The sequence below is a fragment of the Anser anser genome, assembly GCF_964211835.1.
Source record: "Anser anser genome assembly, chromosome: 1".
NCBI classification, from domain to species: domain Eukaryota; kingdom Metazoa; phylum Chordata; class Aves; order Anseriformes; family Anatidae; genus Anser; species Anser anser.
Genome location: NC_139720.1, coordinates 89,287,661 through 89,305,867, shown reverse-complemented (window position 1 = coordinate 89,305,867; position 18,207 = coordinate 89,287,661). Strand labels below are relative to the sequence as shown.

Sequence of the window (18,207 nt, the reverse complement as noted above, 5' to 3'; positions counted from 1 at the left end):
ATTAAACATTAAATCTCGTCCACAACACAAAGCATATGGATCATGCTTTAATTTCAGCAAGCTCTAAATAAGACTTTGCTTCTGTGCTCATTTAAACCAAAAAGCAGACCAAATGCACTTCCCCAGCAGCACCCTGCATTGAACAAGAAATCTGCACCATCCAGTTGCTTATGCTGGCACCTGCTACTTGTTTAGCTGCCACTACTCAGAAACTCAAGCTCCTGGAAAGTTTGTGCACAAAATGCTTGGCATTGATCATTTTCTCCTCAATTTAGACTTCACCCTTGTATCCTCAAGCTGCACCATGTAGTGAAGTTCGTACTCCTCCACTTCTAAAATACCTTGACTTGAAATTTTCAACATGGAGGAATTCCCTAAAGGAATAATAAGGAACGGTGTTGTAGAAATTCTTTCCCATTTGGGAAAAATGACATACACATTTCTCAAGACATAAAAAGTATTTTTTACTCTGATCAAATGCATTTCAATTACATTAAAATGTTTTAGCATACTACACTGTTGTATATATATATATTCCAAAGTAACTTTATAATATATTATTATGCAAGGAGATTAAATTATTCTACTGGATGCCTGAAATGTTTTGGAGTAGAATAAATTCCATCACTGCCTCTGCTCACCTTTTTTTTTTTTTTTTTCCAGCACCTGTCAGACTGCAATTGTTTTGAAGCAGTTGTTTTGGAAAAGTATTTTCCAAAGGTTAGAAGAGATTCAGCTGTGATCCCATTTCATATTAACTGTGGCTGATGTAAGATATTTCTGAAGTTTCACAACATGTGAAGTGCCGCTGCATTTATTTGGGCATGCTAGTAGCAAAAAGTCTTGCACTGGGGAAACAAAATTTGAAGTGATCCTAAACAAATTATTAAACTTGTTCCTGCAGAATGAAAGATAATGTTTATAATTTTAAAAGCCAATCTACTCTACTTTTGAAAAAATACAAGCCTTCATCAATTAAGACGGTTGCACACAGACACATGGAACAAGGATGACAAAATGTTTGGTTAATCAACAGTATTTTTAGATTGCGCTGCATTGCTTGCCAAGACCAGGGGAACTGATTATTGAACAAAAATGATTACACTGATACGGACACTTTCATTCCTGTTTTGTTAGTGGCAAAGTATTATTATTATTATTATTATTTTTAAATCAACTCAACATTTATGCCTTTTTATCAGCACATAGAGCCTAGCCTGGGCTAGTAGGTGCTTTACAGATTGCTCTTTTGTAGATGTGCAGGAATGCAATTTTGCAGAGGTAGTTTTATTAATTTCTAATATTAGTATTTTTCAGTTTCTGAAGACAGTGTGGAAGGAAAGCTGTAAAAGAGATAAGTTATTAGTGCTACTGTAGTATAAACGTCATTTTAGAGAAAAAAAATAATAATCAAAAACTTCAAACATTTTGTTGCTGATAGGGGACCAAATTATGTTTCTGGCTACACCACTGTAAACTTCAGAAGAAACTAGATTAGATGTAGTTTAGACATAGTTTAAGTAAGTGTCTGCCTCCATGAATAAGGCTAAGCATGGCAATACAGAGATTCAAGTAATATTCTTTTATTATTATTTTTCTGATCTTTCATGCTGGAAAAATATACTCACAAGATGCAGATCGAAACATTATATATATAGCCACTACTGTGAAAAGTAGTTTTATTTTGATATTAAAAGTTACATTAACATTTTAATTTTCCTGTAAAATCTCTTTTATGGATAGTAGTGCAATTATCCATGTTACAAAGATGACTTTTATAATTCTCTCTTATTTTTCCAAATGAAAATATGTAATAAATTTTGCATCGCGTGTAAAATAAAGAAATTTTGTCAAAGATTTTCAGCACAAGCAGGCAAATTTAACTTCAATACTAACTTCTAACTTTGGAAAAGGATTTCAACCTCAGCCTTAAGCATGGTTTAGCTTCATATAATATGCTACTTTCTATTACATAAGATGTCTTTAAAAAGTGAGCCCTTAGTCCTGAACAAAGCATAGGAGTATTTTAAGGATCTGGAGAGCCACAGCTGATCTGTGGGCAAACTGTGAGCAAGAGCTGTGATTCAGCTAAGGATCACAGTTCCTATCTGAAGGACTTCCCGAGGCGGTCAGCCCTGAGGGGGTGAAAAACAGGAGTAAGCTCTTCTGGATGAAGATGCAAAGAAAATAACAGCTCAAGTATGGTCTCAACCCCAGCAAATATCTTTCCTGCCCCTATGGAAGAAAGGAAGAAACTCTCTTACAGGCAAATGGAAGACAGGAAAAATAATAATAGTGTTCTCACTTCTCACCAGAAAATAAATTCACATTTTTGGTGACTTTTTGGTGACTTCAAGAGGTACTAGAGGGACCTAATTTTAATGGGCATTTCCTTAGTTCTTAAAGGCTCCTGAGGCAGCTTTTGAGAGATCATTTTTTCAATATGAGCAGTTGTGTTAGTCAGTGCAGCACATCCATTTGTCCAAACACATCACTTTAACCAGTCAAAAAAAAGACAGCCAATTAAGTAAGTAAAAGTCTGATCTATTCTGGAGATATTTAAATTTCATTTTCCATTCAGAAGATTATCATTTCATCATTGCTCAACTAGAAACCAATCCTTCTTCTCTTCTCTTAGCAATAGACAGCTGGGACAGGAGGAAGACCGGAGGCCAGGATCCTCCCTGCCCTTTACCTGCCATCTGAGCTCCAGTCAGTCACTTCACACCTCCCAGCGTCACTTTTAAAGACAAAATATTTAACCCACCCAACTCTGACCCTCAAGGTCAATCAGATCAAGGATCTAGCTCACCACACATGGCTGTTCCATCAGGTCTACAGCAATGCTAAGTGAAGAGTAAGGGAAATGCTATCTCACCCACCACGGAAGGCGAAGGCAGTCTCACCACCACCAGGGGACAAGTCCCAAGGTACGTGTAATACAGCTTCTGTGGGCTTAGCTGTAGGGACCAGGACTTGAGGTTAAGCTTCTGGGGGACTCTGTGTACGGACCCCGAGCACATCACCCCCACTGGGGGTTTGGCTGTGGGGGCTCGGGGGCCCTGCGGCTCCCTGACACGCTTATGTGCTTGCACAAAGTGCAGTTGCAAATGTGGCCAAAACCTGTCATCACTTTCATATTTAAATAACGTTTCCATGGGACATTCACATTTGAGGTGACTACAGGGAACTCAGAAAATTCAAAGGATTTTAGGCTCTCTCAACCTAATCAGTGTTCAGCTACTGGTTCACAACACTTTTAAACCATTTATTGCCAGCAGACAATATTACAAAAGACAATGGAATTGATAACTTACTGATTGCATTACTTTACTTCATCTTCACTCACAAATTCCTGTTTATTTTCATCTCATTTTCTCTAAAGCGATCTAAATTCTTTCCTATTCTCTCTGAAAGTAATTTCAATAAAGCACTGGTTCTCCAGTCACTGCTTCTGCACCACCACTTCTCCTTTCTGTGGCTGAATGATCACTGACCTTTTGAATGCAGCCATCAGCTCGTCAACTGAAGCACAGAAACAACACATTTTTTTTCTACCAGAACATGGGTAGTGCATATCATGTAGCTGTGAAGTTTCTTTGTAAATGTCTTTGAGTCTGCTACACACATCTTGTACGTGAATGCCAAGTATCCACAACTGCAATGACATTTTGGATAGAAAACATCCATGTTAGCAGACTCAGCAGGGCTCTGATCTGGATCACATGTACAGCATCAACCTACTCGCAGCTATTTTGGGTATGGCCATCTGCTGTCCATAGCGTGCAAACACGGGGAATTCTGCCCCTCTGAGGAAACATCTGTCCCAGAAATGAACAGCACACACTGAACCAGCTTGTGAAACTGAAGGAGAAGGCACAGCAGGCACCTGGTCTGCACAGAATACTGTCTCAGCTCTGAGTGCTGATATAAAGACAAGGGCTACAATCAATGCATTTCTTTATTTTTGTTTTTTAAGAATTAGTCCAACTTCCCAAATGCTAGTTGGTTGCAAAAATTAGTGCACACAGTGTGCAGAAGGGTGTCATCAAGCAAATGGTAAGACTGTAAGAATGATTAAAACAAAAGATGTAGATATCTACCAGTTACACCTCATAACAAGAGCTATTTCATACCAATAATCCTCCCAGTTTAAAGATGAGGAAAAGGATGGTGAAAGAAGTTCATATCCAGAAAAATGCATTCATGTGAACACACACTAATAAACAAGCAGAAATAGTAGTGAATTTAAACTAATGAATAAAATTTGGTGGCCTCTAACGTCAAGGCTTACAGATTTGCCCAGGGCAAATCACAATAAGCTTTCACAGCATGACTTCAGAGTGTATCTTAAATTGAACAGTAAGAGAAGTCCTTACTTCTTCTGGTAAGGATTCTGGTTGCTAGGATTATGTAGCACTTGTGTAGCCACTTCCCAGTACTGTACAAAGGAACCAGCTTGGGAGCACAAGCAAGGGAACACATCCCCATTTACCCGTCCAGTATTAAACAACAGCATACTAGTCACAAGACCACAGTTGATTTTACAGAGCTGCTCACAACAATTATAGCACCAAGAAATTTTAGGAATTGTTTAAATCGAAGACAATGAATTGGCTCAGAGAGCATCCATGTGGAACTTCCCACCCAGAAGGGCCATACTGAAGAAAGCATGGCATTTATTCTAGTAGAAACCAAGATGAGCAGAATACTAAAGCATATATTCACTAAAGCATGCAGAAACAGGGCAGCAAGGAACCATTCTACTTAGCTGAGCATTACAGGGGAACAGTTTCTTGGAGAAAACAAGTTGTAATGACAGCACAGTTTGTGCATAAGGAATTCTGTAATCTTTTTAGTGGATGAATAATAGTTGTTTCAACTTACTCAGAACCCAGGGACTGAAACGGACGCCAGACTACTGACTGTATTAGATACTAGAAACTTCATTTCTTGCTCTGGATAGCTATTTAGCACTATGACAGAATAAGAAATAGGAAAGAAGTAAGAGAGTTTCACTGAAATGGACCAAATTGGAGCACACATCACTAATCCAAGTAATGAATGACATGGGCTCACTCTGCAAGGCTCCATTTGTTTAAAGAGATTCATCATAACCTGAGTGACTGACAAAGTTCCCTGCGAGCAGAAGAAGGGCATAAATATCTAAGCAGGTCTTAAGAATTCATAAATAAATTCAAGAAAATCAGTGACCTTTCTTCTTCCCACCAAAAACAAACAAAACAACAATAACAAAAAGACATAAGAAGAAGGCACCGACAATAAGATAGAAGATTAGATAGTCAGAAAATCTTTCCACATTATTTCTGCTCCTTCTCCCACAAAACCTTGACACATCCATCTTTCTTCATCCCTCTCCTTTGGCATAAAAGTTGTGATTGTGATCATCTGCCCACATATTTGGCAGGAGGGTTTGGGGTAAAGAAAGTGAGAAAACCTGACTTTAGCATATGTACAATGCCATAGAGTTGTTTTTAGAAGTAAGGTTCTGCACATGGAAGGAGGAAGCAGAAGCTTAGCTGAGACACCAAAAGAAACTAAACATTTTGTGGATTTGAATTCAAACCAAAGCAAAAAAAAAAAAAAAAAAAAGCCTTGGAAAGAAGAAAAACTTGCAATGGAATATCAGAGAATCAAAAAATAACGTAAGCATGTAAGCAGATTTAAAGAACATAGCAGCAGAAGACAAAAACAGGTCATCTTCAGAACCATTTGAGGTCTTACCCAGCATCCTCTGTGCATGTTAGCCCATGGAAACCCACCAGCCTTCCAGATCCCTCAGAGGCAGAGTCTGTCCTTGGTGATCAATGGTAATACCCCCAAGCATCCCAGCCCTCCCCATACATGCACACAGTTGCAATGTAACACCAGCCTCATCTTGCGAAATATCTGTGCTGAAGATGGAAGAGTCTTTTTGCAGGGCAGAGTCATACAGCTGGACTCCAGGGAATGTTCTGAGGATGCTCCATTACATGCGCTGTAATGCTGTACCCATTACACTCATTTTCTTCTTCTCATTCCTGAAGAAATAATTAGATGAACTATGAAGAATCACATCTCTGACTAAGTGCATCTAGTGCCTCCTCCAGATAAGCTTAAAATAAAATCCAAAGTGCAGTTTGTATAGAGAGAATTCCAGTCCCTTCTGAGGAGGCACTACAGAGACTCAGTTCCCAGGGACTGAGAGGATAAGCCTAGGTCTGCTTATCTAGAAATCAGGCAGGGCTTCCCCTTTCTTAAGACTGCTACTCTCCCATGCACATCCGTTAGGTGCCTACTCTGCTTTCATGACCACAAAGATCCTGTTTGTCTCAGCCCTGCAAGTAGCTCGGGCAACTCTGTGCTGACAACAGTTGGAGGGTCAATCCCAAAGAGGAGACCTCTTCCTTTGCGCAGATTTCCAAGACTTTCCATACTTCAATGCAGAAACAGGAGCCAGGGAGAATCTTTTTCTCTTCCAATCCTTTGACCTGACACAAATCACCCCTCTAACCTTTGATAAACACGGCAGCAGCAACTTGACTGGCTCTTTTTCAGCCTAGCTGAGAGCTATTAAGGAATCGGCCACTTACTTTGCTTCCTCTGTTGAAGCTATCACATTTTTGCAAAAGAAGGCAAACGTTAACCAGCTTTCCAGTAGAGCAGGAGGTCAACTCTGCAGTTGGTGAATTAGTTTTTGTTTTGTTTTTCTCTCCAAAATGATCAAATAAATTAATGGGTAAGGGATAACTTGCTACTAACACTTATCTTGGAACCATCCATACCTTAAAGCCAGGTTAAGGTAAAACATCAATGCAGCTATCAGCATCCAAAAGAGAGAACTCAAATTACAAGTGTTACGTTATTATAAAATCTGAGACACTCTCTCTCTCTGTATCTGGCTCATTTGCTGATATGAGATATTTTCCTGACATACACTTCCAGAGGGATTCTGTCTTCCTCTACAGTCTGTGGCTCAGGCTGTATTCACCAGGAGCAGCCCATTGCTGGGAGACATGTTAGCTTTTATAACTAAACTCCTCCTGGGAGTCCTCCAGGTATTGTAGATAGAATTAATCTCCCCTTCCTGCTTTCCCTGCTAAGAGTAACTTGCTTCTAATTTGTTAATGAGACATGCCTAGCACAACTCCAACTAAAGGACTGTAGAAATGAAAACATCACTTTGCCAGATAAGATACCATTTTCAATACATAATTTGCTAATTAACAAAGTAAAACTCCTTTGCCACCATCTTAAGACTCCAGTGGATGAGTACGCAACATGCAGGACAATGAGTTGGAATAGCTAATCCCCATGTACTTATTGTTGGTTGGTTGTTTTTCTCCTAGGGATTCCATTAAAGCCAACAAAAACAACTTTGGAGCTATCTTGTCAAAAATAAAAGTAAAAAAAGGCTCTTCAGAGCCATTCACAGCTGGACAGCTGCCTTAGGGAACATAGCACACAATCTCTGTCCAGCAAAGCATCTAAGATTTTCTTGATATCTAATTCCTTTAAAATAAGAACAGCCATGTAAAGCTTCCTTATAACACTCGTTAAGCCGGACAGTTCCAAAGACTTTCTGCAAATCTATTTATTTAAGAAAGGGAAAAGGAAAAACCCTATATTAACTCTCCAAACCTACTAAGGAAACAAAGCTGACCTTCTTAAATATTCAATGGCAATGACACTGACTCTCAAAACATATTCAAAGTAGCAGCTTAATTTCCTGAATCTAGCTATTATCATACCACACAAATTTTACTCCAGTTTTAAGAAAATGCATTTTTTCCTCTCTTTATTAATAGCATTATTATAAATTAAAAACGATGTTGTGGTCAGAGGTTAAAAATATTAGGTACTGATTTTGAAGCGGAAAGCAAGATTATTATTTTCAGCCAACTATAGGCTTTTTATGACTTAGCAAGTTAATTAAAAAGCAAACAATAAGAACCCTTCAGCTTTTTCTTTTCACCCTTTGGTTTATTAATACCTACTAAGCTTTTGAGGCCAGAAAACATATCTTATTAATTCTCCATGGAGAACTTGATATGACAGGCATTCCATCCACTGTGCTGTACACAATACCTCATACTGCTTCAGTAATGACAAATACAGTAGCAATAGGAAAAATAACCTAAAAAGCTGTATGCAGGACAGAACCAGGAAAATTCAGAAAAGTAAATAGGAGGATCATTTAAAAGTATGCCGTTAAGTACATTTATCATTGATACTTATGAAAGTTGCTAATTTTAAATAGAAAAATAAAGAAAACATGATGATTGATCATTCAATTACTGTTTGCACCAGATAGCTGCAAACAGCCCTTCTTTGTTAAAGGCATGAAAGAATATCAACCACATGGTTTTGACTTCAGATGCATCGTAGGCAAGGGAGTTACAAGGGAGTCTGGTTGACACATCTAGCCAGGACAATTTAACATGCAGAAGCACTGTTCTTGGCTAGAACAAAGTACAGATGGGCCTGGAAGTGGGAGATGTTTACTTGGAAATTGTACGTAAAGGGTATGCAAAATGATGTGGTGTGTCTGTTAGAATAATGAACCGTGACTCTGAAAAGTGTAAACAGTGCCGGAAGGCATCTACTTACAGATCAGAGCCTGGCACTGTAAGACACTGTTTGGCTAAAGAAATAAACTTAATAAAATAAAAGAGCTACACAGAGGGGGGAAAAAAATAATAATGATTTCAGAAGCATAATATTTTCTTTCCTCCATTGTAGCTACACGTAAATGTATCTACAGTCCTCCCGTTTAGGTGGAAATGTCCCCTTAGTAGTTTTGTCAGCATCAGACTTTTAAATTCTGTTTAAGAATTTCACACTGTTGGGAAGTTAAGTGACTATGAATTGAGAAGCAATGAAAGAACATCTCTCATGCCAAAGACACTAGGTTAATAATAGAGATGATAGGATCTATTCTATGAAACGTGGTAGGAGTGTAATCTTCACGCTCACTCACATGGGATATGGATCAGAAACATAAACCTAAATATTTTCTCATCATGTGATGTTCAGATCAGCTGCAATACAATTGCAAAGAAAAAATTGAAATGACTGTTGCAAGCACTGCTGGAAAAAATTATTTGCAAAGAGGGAATCTCAACTTTAAACTATTCATTGACCGTTCAACAGCTAGCATTTTCAAGGAAATCCTATGCACTTCCTAGTTATACCTTCACACCTGTTGAGTTCAGGCCAAATTAATTTCTTCTGTCTTGTAGAGTCCTCTTTAAAAGAAAAAAAGATACAGTGACATTTTATTGCTAGACTATCTTGAACTTACTACTAATCAGTACTAACAGCTTCACAATAAAAGGAAAAAAACTATTTCCTAGAAGGCTTATAAAAATGCATACATTCACCAGCTATGCAGTGCTGACATTGAATTATCATCTCTGCACCACTTGTTTTACAGTAAAACAATAGAAGACTCTTCTAAATGTACTTTATCAGATAGTTGAATAGCAAAATTTTGTCTTAAGACAGCAGACAAAGTCTGTATTAACTGGACATGATTGGTGCAGTTCAGATCATTAGAAATTAGATTCTTGGCAGTTTTTCCATCTGTCATCCAGAACACTGAAAAAAAGTAGTATAACCACTGAAGGAGTGGGATTTGGGCCATATAGATAGTAAAAAATAAATAAGTAAATAAATAAAATTAAGAAAATAATCAGAAAATCAAAGTATTATTTCTAATATATTTCAGAACAATGTACTCATGATAAATTTTCATAAAGAAAAATCCTGACCTTTTCTGTAGCCTGCTCACATCCCTTCTTTTCCAGAACAGCGGGCACCACAGAAATGACTCCTGAAGAGGTGTAATTTAAAAAGGCCTGAGAGAAATCACAAAGGAGCCGACTGCTGCTTCTTTTCCACCTGCAGGCACAAGAGAAGCACTCCTGGAAGGGGGCTGAGAGCGTTTCTGTACATTATGGGCTTCTCTTGAGCATAGTTAGCAGTGGAAACTCTTCTCACTGGGTCATTATTCTTCCAGAATTGAAACAAAACATATCTGCTGTTCGCATTGCATCTGGGAGGCAACAACTCTACCTTGCTGTCACTTTCTATTCTTGCTGGGTCCTTCTGTTTAAAAATGGCTTCTCCTCACCCTCTTGACAGACCAGCATAGCTTTGACTCCAACAAATAGCAGAGGAAATTAAATGAGACACTTGTCTAACATGTGCAAGAATACAGTCATCTTCAGAATGGTAAAAACAGGACAAAGTGGTTTCTCAAAAAAGTGTATTCACCAGAACTACAACAAGGGGTGGGGTAATACATGACCACCACGACAACAAAAAACATAGAAAACAAAACCTACAGGGAATAAATACCTGCCAGATAATTCTGACTTTCCCAAGCAACCAAATTTTGATGAGTCAGTATTTGCTTTGACTGTTCCCCCTTTCAGAATCATTATATATTGCATTAAATCTACTTATAATTTTAGTCACAAATGTAATAAGGAAAAATAACCTCATCACCTTAATCAACGGCAGGTTATTTCCACAATCTAAAGCTAATCCAAAAGCAGACAGATGGCTCTAAGAAACGTTGCTTTTATCACACAACAGACAGATGTTTCTGAATTGTTTTTTGGTAATTGTCTGATAACCTTGCATGTCTTGTACACCTGCATGTGAGCTCTCTCCTAGTTTCTAGCTTTAACCATTGCCATTTAAGCCTTGAAAAAAAATGAAGCTGACAGTGTGAAGATGGCAATGCCTTCGCACCGTGGAAGTTTCAGCACAGCAGTGAGAAGGAAAAGCAGCTTCCACAAAGGGACCATGCAACTGCCTGAAGTCAAGAAGGCTGTGCTGGAGCTTCAGGTAATACAAAGAAGATCAGACATCGTCACGGTTCCCAAGTCTGCAAATGCTCACTGGAAATACATCCCTAAAAAAGCTCTGAGACTTTATTTATTTATATTTTTATTACCACTGTAGTACTAGTCCCAACTTGAGACTTTAAGTACAAATAGAAGATTAAAATTACAAAGTTAAAAATGCAGCAGACCCTTAAGAAAACAGACAGACACATATGCGTCTCTTGCAGAAATGTGAAAACTGGCAGTAGAAATACATTCAGATGCTGCAAATCCAGAAGCATAGCAAAAAATTTTCCAAGTAGGAAAAACCATAGTGCATTGCTTCAAGGACCGAAATGTAACAATTTACTTCTAAAGATCATGCAGGCTTTGAAGATCATACTGATGAGATAAATTGGAAAGAAAAAATGATACGACGGCCTATTTATAAAAATGCTAGGAGATTCTGTGAACTACTAAATCACAGAAAAGAATACAGACTTCTTTAGATGAAGACTTCATTTAACTCTACAGTTCACTTAACTCTAGTCACATATGAGTTTTGGAAACATTCAGTATGACTATACATTATTTATTATGCATCATAATGTGCTTTTAAGTATTTGCTTAGCACACCTCCCATCATAGTCTTTATTCTCTGTATATATTCAATGTAATACTGTAAAACTATTTAATCTGCTGTACATATATATTTAGCAGTCATTTCTCATAAAGCTGTGAACTTTGAAATTTTGAAATTACAGTTGCTGTTCAAAAGTCGTCATTTAATAACTGAAGTCTCTCAGATACAAGAATTTTCCTGGTTATTTTACTGCACAGTGAAATCATACTGCCATTACAGTTGTTGGCAAATATTATATATATATCTTAGATTGTCCCAGCCAGATACCTTCACGATAAAACTCTGCCTTAAACTGAAATCAGTATATTCTTACAGAAGTATAAAATCAACTCTACTTTTCCCGGGTGAGAAAACAGGCAATCTCCGTTTTTTTTCAATATTTCAGCCAAGTCTCTGACAATGCAAACTGGCAGACATTCAACGTAGAGCCCTACTCTGAATTATGCCAACTGAGATTCTAGACTACTGACAACTATCATAGACTTAATTTATAGTGATGCTTTAACTTATTTTTTTTTCCTCAAAACAGCTCCAAATTAAAGAGGAGTTTCAATCACAATTGGAAAAGAATAGTGTAGCAATATGCTCCTTATTTAAACAGATGAAGTAATAGATGCTTAATAAAAACAGCAAATAGGTTTAAATTAAGATTTGCCATATCTTGGTAAAGAAAAGTACACATACATATACACATTCATTCTCTCCTCCAAATACATCTTCTCATGATGTTGAATGCTCTAAATCCAACTCAATATAAAAATTATCTCTGAACTCCCAAGCTCTATTTACCTTTGCAATTGTAGCATGCAGTGCGATGAACAGACACAGTTTGAAACCGTGGTTTTCCTTTCATTTAGCATCCATTTTAAGCTTTAAATACAGTCAAATGAAAATGGCTGTATCTCTAAAGGATTTTGAGAGCATATATAAAAATTAGTTAGATTTATAATGAAAAGTACTCAACCACCACTGTAATGATTTTGCTCAGGCACACCAACAGCAGAACATGTGAGGGCCCCTGTCAGAGCAGCTGAGCTTTGCAACATCATGTACATGGGAGGATGTACAAAAAACTGTCACGGGGATCCTTCTGTGTCTATTGCTGTTCAATATTCTCAGCAGCAGCCCAGATAATGGAGTAGAAGCCAGGTTTATTAAACTTATAAATTACACCAAGTTGGGGAGGCCAGGATATAGCGTTTGCAGGAAAAGATCAGAATTCAAGATGGTTTTGAAGAACTGGAGATTTGTTTGGGGGAGGGGAAGAGGGAACTTCAGAAGCTCTGCTACATGCAACTGGAAAAATACTGAAGTTGAGTAACTGGTCAGATGGCAGTTATATGTTAAAAAGAAAAAAAAAGAGAAAACCAAGGAATTGGGGGCTGTAATGAACTGAATGCAAAAGATGGGGCTTTAATGCTACACTAGTTAAAATAAATATAAGTATAGCCTACAGGACACATGAAATAACTTTCTATTCATTATTTGTAAGGCCTCAGCCAAAATAGTCTTGTTCTGACAGCACATCAGGAAAGATATTGGGCAATGGTGAACAGCACAGACAGTGAAACACTCAAGCTGTAAGAGGGATTGATTTGGAGTTGTTTAACCTTAAGAAGAAAATACTGATGAGGAAGAGAATGCCTCTGACTGCACACCATCACCACCACCAAGAAGGAGCCAATTCCATGGTGGATAAGACAAGAATTTCTTGATATTAATTACAGCAATAAAGATTCAAGTTAGATATCAGAAATACTTCCTATGATAGCAAAGCACCAGACTATGTTGCCAGTGGAGAGTCTCAAGGTAAAGTCAGTAAGAAAACAAACTGGTCAAGAACAACATGGGTTTAGGTTATTCTGCCTTATGTCCAGGGAACAAATCAATGTTTCTTGAGATGCCTGTCAGCAATATAATGCCATGATGATGCCTGAGTGCTAGAATACTCCAGTTCAATAACTGCTATATGCTGCTGCTGAACCCACAGCTCCTCAAGAGCAATTGTTGCCGCATGCCATCTCCCAGCAATAAGGTAATAGTAATTTGGGGAGGGAAAAAACACAGCAATTATTTCCTATGAGGAGCAGTTAACTGAATACTGGGGGAGTGCAGTAATTGCAGTGAAATCAGACATTTGAAGATTATATCAAGTAGCAAGAATAGTTCGTAAAACCCTTCTGTGGAGAGCCCTTTCTAGACCTGCCTGCAATAACAAGTCCAAGAGCATTTGCTTTGCTCAGCTACTGTTTCAGGCAGTGCATTTCTTTCCATTCTTAAAGAGTCAAAGGTCTCAATCTTCTTTAAGGTAAACAGTGGCAATTCAAATTCTCCATTAGCCATGGCAGCCTTACTCCACCTGCAAGTAACCCACTGTTGAGCTGCAGAGCATGCTCGGGACCACCAGAGTTCATCATCTTGAGCATGCTGCTCTTTTGCTCCCAGCTGAGGAAAGAGGGATGCTCACAGCAGTTCATAAGCCAGCAGCTACAGCTCTGCCAGGCCAAGCTGGCCCAGCCTACAGCCAGACCAAGCATTTTTGCCCACAAAACCAGGGACACCCCTCTGAGCCAGGCCTCAGCATCCCCAGAGACCTCACAGCCATGATGGCAAGGAGCTGTCACAGCATGGCACAGAAGCACATCCACTACCAGGGAGCGCCGTCTCCATAAATAACCTAATGGAAAGTGGACACCTGTGAAATATGTCCCTTCCATGGACTTATCTCCAAAATCTTAACGCTCAATTCACAAGATTTACACGATTAGTACAATTAGGTATTTAATTTCTTTTGACAACCAATGAAAACCAATCCCTTAATTAACTGCTACACATTGGAAATTCTACCTCAGACAATCATATCCGTAGCTGTGCAAACATAAAAGTGTAATGTAGGATGAGGACCTACAATTTCTTGAACAAAATGGTTGTGCACGCTACCTCTTTCCTTAATGCAGACATGTACATTTAAGTTAATTATGTACATTTATGTTAAGACAGTGATATGACAGAATATGGAATAGCATTTTTAATAACTAGACCAGACAAAAGTTCTAAAAGCAAGTTTTTTTTTCCTCATAAGAATATTTGTCCTTTATTTTTTCAAAATAATACCAGTCCCTGTATCATTGTCCTTCTTAATCAAATGTAGAAATTAAATCAAATGCACTGATGAGGAAAATATCATCAGAAATACACTTAAGATTATTGCATAATACGTTCTGATTAGAGCCCCAGCAACACTTCATAAATTGAGAAACATGATTATATTTTCAATTTGGGATGACTGATTTTTTTTTATTTTTATTTTTTTCATTTCAATAAATGAATTTCCTATCTAAAAATCAGAATGTAAATCAGAGCTGAACCACAGTCCTAGGACTGCAGTTTTATAGAAAGATATACATGTACAGTGCTAAATCTTCACATTGGTGTGTTTCCTATTCAAAAAATAAGTTGTTTTTTTTTCTTGAAAAACCTGAGAAGAGTTTGACAATTCATGGATAGAGGAAAAAATGCAGATTATTAAGATAGTGGCAGACCGCTTTTAGGAATAAAGAACATCCTTGAAAATTACAGGATCTGCTGTTTTGCTCCACTCACTACGAAGAAAAATCTAATTTTTAAACACACAAAATAGTACAGTATAGTGCTTTACCTTATTTTGCATTTGATATCCTTCTGTAGCTCTATTTGCACCTTATTTTTGAACATCCGAAGAGATTATCTATGAACATTAGAAAAAACAGCTCCTATATTTGAAATATTTATTTTTACATTTTCCAGAAAATGTCAATCATAAAACAGTTTTCTTTATGTAAAAACTGTTCTACATTTACAAGGAAAAACAATGGAAATTAGAGATAGCTGTGTGCAGTATGTATAGAAATAAATATACTTCCACTGTGAACTATGGCTTATAAATCCATACCGTTATGACTTCCTTATTAATCAGTTATTCTAAATGCATTCTCCTAAGTGCATCATCATATCATTGTGATGTGATATAGATACAGAAAAAATATTAATTTTAATATAAACTATAAAATAATTAACCAGCTCTTAATTTTTACTATGTTTTGCCACAAGATTGACCTCTAGCATTTCATATGTAAGATGTCTTAGAAGAACCTCTACTATACTGTCTTGATCATTTGTCTTCCAGTGAAAATGTAAATACTTTAGCCATGATGTAAGTAAAACGACAGTTCTTGAATTGCAGAACGCTTGTCTTTTAATGCTGCAGCTGAAAGGACAATACTCTAGGTGAAAATGCTAGACAAAGCAGATCCTCTACAATGATGCAACCTACATTGATATGGGAAGAAAATATAGCCTGCTGCTTTTATGCTAGAAAAAAAAATAATTCTAAAGACATGACACAAACTTGCAAAAACACCATCATAATGAATCTCCACTAAAAAGAAGATCATAGAATATACTTGGGGAATGGAAACCTTCACTCTCCTAAACTCCCTCTCAGCACTCAGAGCACTGCATGCCAAGAGCTGGCGCACTAAGCAGACCCTCGTGCCTCCCACGTGCGTTGCACAGATTTATCCGGCTCAGCAGGCAGAGGATGCGGAGTTTTGGATTCCAAGTAACAGGCTCCAGGTAATAGCCATTTGTTTGTTATTGCACTTGTCCCTCACTTGTTCCTTTTCTGTTTTTTTAATTCCACGCCTTGCCTGGTGAAAACCTTTCTGGCCCTCTCTTCCTCCAAAAGGCTTAGCACCAGACACTGAGAGGGGACCAAGAGGGATGCACACTGCCTTATGGTGGCCTCATGTTTGGTTCCAGGATGTGGCTCTCAGCTGAATGGCCACACATTAGGCAAACAATGTGAAAGGAGTACACAAGTGGAAAGTTAAAATACTCTCTTTGCAGGAGGATTACCAGCTAACTCCAGCTAACATTCCAGCCATGTACCCACAGACTGATTTCAGTGCAACACGTTCTTCCCACAACTTTCACACTTCTCCACAACTCGCATGCACAGTGCCTTAACTGGCACTTCCTCACCTCGTTCTTTGCCCAAGATTTTTCTTTCAAAGCCAAATCAGTGGGTGCTCATGTACTTGACAGCTGGTCCACATGTCTGTTGTCACAGTAAGCCAAAACTGCCTTTTCAACAAATCTTTCCAAGTAAACAAATGAGAGCAACAATAAATCCTCTGGCATTGATATCTGTTGGATCCAATTGAATTATGATGAGAAAGACATGTCATCTTTCCCAATCAGGACATTATATTTACCTGTGCATCTCTTACAATCACAGGGTGAAACACCAAGCACAGTACCAGGATTCCTTTCTTTCTCCCAAGTGAGGATTTCTGTGTACAACACTAAGTATCAAACTTACATAAAACTCACACTACAAAAATATATCCCAGCATGGCTGTTTCTCTAACTACTTCAGATACAGCTCCCCTAGACCAAATGATTTTAAATGGCTTCTGCATAAATTCGTAGGTACATCCTCATAAAGAGACAATAATGGAACTGGAAGAAATTACCTGCAATCAGGCTGAGATGAAATCAGGCCTCGTCTGTGACCCTGAAAAGAATGACTCGTGTGTCATTAAACATTATAATTCCATTCCAGGCTATGGCACCTTTCAAAGACTACAGCACCTTTGCAAGTCAAGGAATTAAAGTGTACAGATAAAAGCAAAAAGGACTTACTTGCTGCCACCTCAGTAAGAGTTTAAAAAAAAAAAAAAGTCAGGAGAAAAATATTGTATGAGGAGGTGAAATTGTCCAATCCATTAAATAAGAAATTGGGCTTGAAGTGTTTTGAATGGTGAATCACATACTACATGCAGCTCTGATTGTTACATTCTTTTCCATCAAAGTGGCTGACCTCTGAAGGTGACCCTTAACATGACAAAGAAATCTATCGCTTCCACAGTGAAGGACTACACATGAAGTAGTAGTCAACTGAAGCTGCAAGGTGATCGCTACCCTTTGCAACTCAGCTGCTTATATAAACGTCTACATGTGGAAACAGAAGCAAAAACCACTTTTTGCACCTACTTTGTAAAAAGAAGAAAACAGCTTGGCTAGAAGATGAAGCTCCTAAGAAAAAATCTGCCATGAAATTCCCAGGTGTCAGATTTTAAGTGAGAAACGTGTCACATGTAGCAATTATGATGGACTGAAACTGTCTGGGGAAGATGGCAAGGAAAGGGAGAAGAACTCATGCACCCACTGCCATGTGTGCCATAAGAGCCACTATCTGACATGCTCTGGGGGTGGCAACGCACACCTTTGGGCGGGGGGAGGGGAATGTCCTCTCCCTTCTCCCAGTTCTTGCTCTGAAAAGCTGGGATGTGATCCAAGAGAAGGGACACCTTCGAGATACGAGCATAACTAACACTGCCACCTATGATGAACAATTTTTTTTTTTTTTAATGATTTTTATGCCAGACCATTAAACTCCTCAAACGACATGGTAGAGGGAGTCAGAGCCTGGAGAACAGGAGCAGAACTGGAGCTAGAGGGAACCAGAGCTGCACCTAAGCAGAAACAGGCTGCAGGATAAGAGGGGCTCCTGGAGAAGCCAGAAATGCAGCAGTAACTATGCGAACAATATTCTCTGGGCTATGTAAAGCAAGAGTTATGGGATGTTGCTGAAATTATTCCTGCTTACTTCTTGGCCTGCAGAAAAGCTGGAAGGAGGTAAGACACGCTTTCAAGGGAACACACACAGCGTGTGCTAAGTGCTCT

At 38.3% G+C, this 18,207-nt stretch overlaps 2 long non-coding RNA genes across 5 annotated transcripts in view; both read right to left on the bottom strand.

Annotated features, from left to right (window-relative positions):
* LOC310885786 overlaps positions 1-18,207 on the bottom strand; it is a 246,893-nt gene that overhangs the window by 139,307 nt on the left and 89,379 nt on the right. The window lies entirely within an intron of this gene.
* LOC310885791 overlaps positions 1,793-18,207 on the bottom strand; it is a 30,751-nt gene continuing 14,336 nt past the window's right edge. The window contains exons 2-4 of the long non-coding RNA XR_014574979.1: positions 9,774-9,903; positions 9,195-9,248; positions 1,793-6,041 (exon numbers count right to left, since the gene is read on the bottom strand). This is a non-coding gene — a long non-coding RNA (uncharacterized lncRNA). The remainder of the gene's footprint in view (positions 6,042-9,194; positions 9,249-9,773; positions 9,904-18,207) is intronic.